Genomic DNA, 5,095 nt, shown 5'->3' on the forward strand with positions numbered 1-5,095 from the left:
TAAAAAAGCAAAGAAAAACAGAAAAACAGACAGTATTTAAACTTTATGGACAAAATATTGATGTTATTTTGGAATTCTCTGAATTATAATGCATGTTTTTTGCATTAGAAAAGGATACTGTCAACACAAGCTCAGATATATATGAACATGCTTTTAATACAAAAATTTAGAAAATGGTGATTCCTACTGAAATGCATCTTAAAGTTCGTGACCGTCTTTCTGCACCTGCTTACATTGTATATGCATCTATAGTCTAAAGTTTTAAAAATTAAAAGTAATGGAAAACTGAATATTCAAATGTAAAAAAAAATCACGCTAGCAATGGTACACCCAGTTTTATGTTATGTGCGAAGTCAGAAGATTTTCTGAGGAAACTATTGTAAAATCAAACGATAAGATTTTGCTTAGGAATAGTATCAATGATAACGATTGTCCTCCATATTGTACAGATTGACATTCAACTACAAGTTACTGTAGTTTATTCTTCGCAATATCAGTGGATTCCATATGTTAAAATTGTCTTTGGTGATTGAGGTATAAAATTTATCTAAAATATGAGCAAATTCCTGATGACAGATGTTATTAAAAGTATGACAAAACAGTTCATAAAAGATAAATATATATTAAAAATTGAGCTCGATTACGTAGAATTTATATGACAAAACTCTGACTAACAAACATTTGGGATAAGAAACTGGAGATGATCTGGAATACAGCGAAACTCAAACAAAATAAATATATACAGTCAATGACTATAAAAAGCCTTTCACAAAACCAAATGCCTTAAAATTCGCAATAAAATACATGCCCTCCCACAAGGCGTGCACTGACATACACCCAGTTCTCCTTATTATTGTTGTTATTGTTCTTTTTTTTTTTTTATCGAATTGTATAAATTATTTCATTCCTGGCTTGATTTATAATTTGTCAAGGTAATAATGGTACCATAAAAAAAGAAGACAAAACTTTTTAAATTTCGTGCCTCCGAAGCACTTTTCTGTATTTACCTTCATCAGAAATGCTAAAAGCTGAATATTTGAAAGCCAAGGATGAACATGTATAAGATCAGAAACAGTTAAAGAGATATAAGACCAAAAAAGGATCTACAAATAATAGCCAATTCCATATAAGGTGAAACTTTAGTTTCTGATAATTTCATAATACGACAATGTTCTTCTCATGGAGTGAAAGTTTTCAGGTGCTATATATGCGCGGAACTTTTAGTTTTCACAGTTACTCAACTTCGTATTTTATTTGGACATTCAACTGTTTTGATTCCACTGGCGAGTCTTATGGACACGAAACGCGCGTTTGGCGTACCAAATTTAAGCTTTATATACATGTACATTAGATTTAATGTTTGTTTATATGACTCGAAATTGTATCAATTAAACAAACGTGAAATGACTAGTGTCACATCAACTGGATCTCTCATAATTTGTGTATTGAATTTAAAGATAAAGAATTCATTAATTTCGTATTTTTGTCCATTGATGATCAGTCGTAATAATAATAAATAGAATTCAGAATGGAAATGGGGAATGTGTCAAAGAGACAACAACCCGACCATAGAGCAGACTACAGCCGAAGGCCACCAAATGGGTCTTCAATGCAGCGAGAAACTCCCGCACCCGGAGGCGTCCTTCAGCTGGCCCCTAAACAAATATGTATACTAGTTCAGTGATAATGGACGTCATACTAAACTCTTAATTATACACAAGAAACTAAAATTAAAAATGATACAAGACTAACGAAGGCCAGAGGCTCCTGACTTGGGACAGGCTCAAAAATGCGGCGGGGTTAAACATGTTTTTTGATATCTCAACCCTCCCCCTATACCTCTAGCCAATGTAGAAAAAACAAACGTACAACAGTACGCACAGTAAAACTCAGTTTAAGAGAAGTCCGAGTCTGATGTCAGAATAGAAAACAAAAGAAAATAAACAAAATGACAATAATACATAAATAACAACAGACTACTAGCAGTTACTGACATGCCAGCTCCAGACCTCAATTAAACTGATTGAAAGATTATGTCTTAGACTTCATCATATGAATATCAGGCACAATCCCTCCTGTTAGGACCAGACTCAAGCTAGCGACCAATTCTAGCGACCAATCAAGCTAGCGACCAATTCTATCGACCACTAAAGTTAGCAATGAGAATCAGCTTGCCAAAGAATCATATTGCGGTATGTGTAAAAACCACAAAACCCCATTATGATAAAACGTTCTGTTAAATAGAAATTCTAGCTACCAGTACGAAATATATTCTATCGTCCACTAAAGTTAGCAATAAGAATAAGCTTGTCAAAGAATCATATTGCGATATGTGTGAAAACCACAAACCCCATTATGATAAAACGTTCTGTTAAATATCTATAGAAATTCTAGCTACCAGTACGGAATATGTTATTTTTTTAACGACTAAATGACCAGAGATGCCCAGCATTGGAAGTGGAAGTGGGAAAAACCAAAACCAATGACGTCTGGAACTGAATGCACTAACTAGCTTGGTTGCTTAATGCCGGCATATTGATACCAATGAGCATAGAAAAAGAAATATATATATTAAAAAAAAACGTGCCAGCAATTCGAAAAATGTCTTAACATCTTAAAATAAAGCCTGTGTCAGATGTTTGAAGACATTCTGTATGTGTTTATTTTTAATACAGCTTTTGTTAACGAACCATTTTTATTCCGCTGCATCTCAACACATACTAAATAATATGATACATGTATTTATATAAACAAAGGTGCGCCTCTCCCCGGATTTTACACCATCAGGAAGAGGACAAGTTAGGAAAATAACCATACTTTGACGTCTATTTTACGTTTTCTGTGTTTTCCAAACTCTAAACGTATCATATTATAAACTTGTATCAATAATTGCAAACAAAACCATTTAAGACGTCTATTTCCTAAGCATATAATGGCTATATAATAGCACTGGTGGATTAGAAATGAGAATAAAAAGTAAACAATTTGAATGAAAAAAAAAACAAGAATAGTTGTTCATGATGATTTGCTCGCACAATCATTTTTCATATTCAGTAAACCGTTGAACTTGTGTCGAAATGCTAATTTCGGAATTCAATTTAGAAAGATCACATTATAATGAACATGTGCCACTAAGTTTCAAATTGATCTGACTACAACTTCATCTTTAACTACATTCATTGACTGACGTACGGATACAGGAGCGGACGAACGGATCAACGGACAAACGAACGAACGAACGAATGAACGAACACACAGACCTGAGAATACATGCGCTTTACTACCATAGGTCGAACATTAAATATATATTTAATGTAAGTTGACTTAAATTTGTTCCTTAGTACGATGTGTATGCTTTCAAATAAACGAAATAAGAAAAAAATAATATGTGCGGTAGCATTACTATTTACTGGCTTTTCATACACTCGGCATCCTCAAATATCTTGTATTTTTTTTAGAAAAATAACTTGTAATGTCTATTTCCTATACTAAAAATGAAAACATATAGAATAACAAGCTGTAAGAGTGTATTTCATACCGATGATTAGTACATTTATATGAAAATATGCGTGTACTATTTTGTACGGCATGCACCCTTAAAAATAAATATACCGAAAAATAAGATTTCTAAACAGTACTATGCATTTTTTGTTTGAAATTTCGAGAGCAACCTGCCTTTTGTATGTTAAAACAGGTGTATTCTAAACCTTGATTATTCTCGGATACTGATCATAATGTGAAACCATTTTGACAGACATCTTTAATTTTTATTATAAATCGCTGAATGTGTCTTCTTCTCGATAAGATTTCTTTCACGATTCTAGACCAGATCTTTCACCCAATGGGCATACCACCGTTACTTTTCTTTCACTATCTTTTTTTTGTACTTGTATACCGAATGATAGCCGTGGGATTTGCAATCATACCACATATTCTTATTTTGATAGCTAGGCTTTATATTTTTGTTTATGATCATCGAAATAGCAAAATATTTTTTTTTAATTTTAAGACCAAACAGATGAACATATGTACCTCCTCAACCCTTTTAAATTCCACGAAATTGACAGAGTGGAGTAAGAACACAGCATAAGTAACAATTGTAAAAGGCTTGACTCACCAAAACCAATTCGATAGCACATGTATACGATATTTTAAAGAAGAAGTAAACACGAAAATGTGAATAGTACCACCACAGGGATAAGAAACTTATATAGAAATTGCAGTCGAATATTTTTAATAAAACATTATATATTTATGATCAGTATGATTTCTGGAATACCAACATAAATCAAAGTAAAGAAAAAGTGAATCAATCATTATGTAATAATACGCACCTTACCGATACAACACGAACCCTTTCTACAAAAAATCTTTGAACTAAACTACAGTGACTTCAAAACTGAGAGAACACTACACTGAATTTTTTACTAAAAATTTATAGGTACTTGTTATATATAGGAATGACCATGCATTCTGAAAACAAACTTTGAGTAACTTTTTAACATGTTAAATGTTCTGCTAAACAATTTCTAAATCATATCATGAAATAGAAGTTCCTTCATAACATAAGTTCCAAATGAAAAAAGACATAATCTGGAATATTACTGTATATGTTCATAACGGAACAAATGGTACATGTATAGGATATTATGACATTGTTTATTAAAGTTTCCAGTGGAACTTCTGTTAGTCGGAAGAAATATACGTTGACAATACTGTTGTCAAGAAACTGTCGTCAAGAAACACTTAAGGTCTTCCTGATTTTTAAGCTGCTTTAAATGTATTCTACATTTTGTTGCACTGTGTTATTATTTGGAATTCGCATGCTATTTTTAAACAGTAAGTTGTAAATTTTAGGTACAGAAAGGAAAGTTAGATTATCCTAGACGGTTGCATTGTTTTGATTTACAACTTTGTCTTTAATCATGACTGTCAAATTTGAAAATCTGATGATTTGAACTCATTAAGCATTTTATTAAAAATTTTATAGCAATATGGATTGCAAATAAGCAAAACTAGATAACAACTTTCCATTGGCTGCTGAAATTAGCCAATCATAACATTCCAACTTAGTGACGACGCCAATCTTTCAAAC

The sequence above is a fragment of the Mytilus californianus genome, unplaced genomic scaffold, assembly GCF_021869535.1.
Source record: "Mytilus californianus isolate M0D057914Y unplaced genomic scaffold, xbMytCali1.0.p SCAF_68, whole genome shotgun sequence".
Taxonomy (NCBI): domain Eukaryota; kingdom Metazoa; phylum Mollusca; class Bivalvia; order Mytilida; family Mytilidae; genus Mytilus; species Mytilus californianus.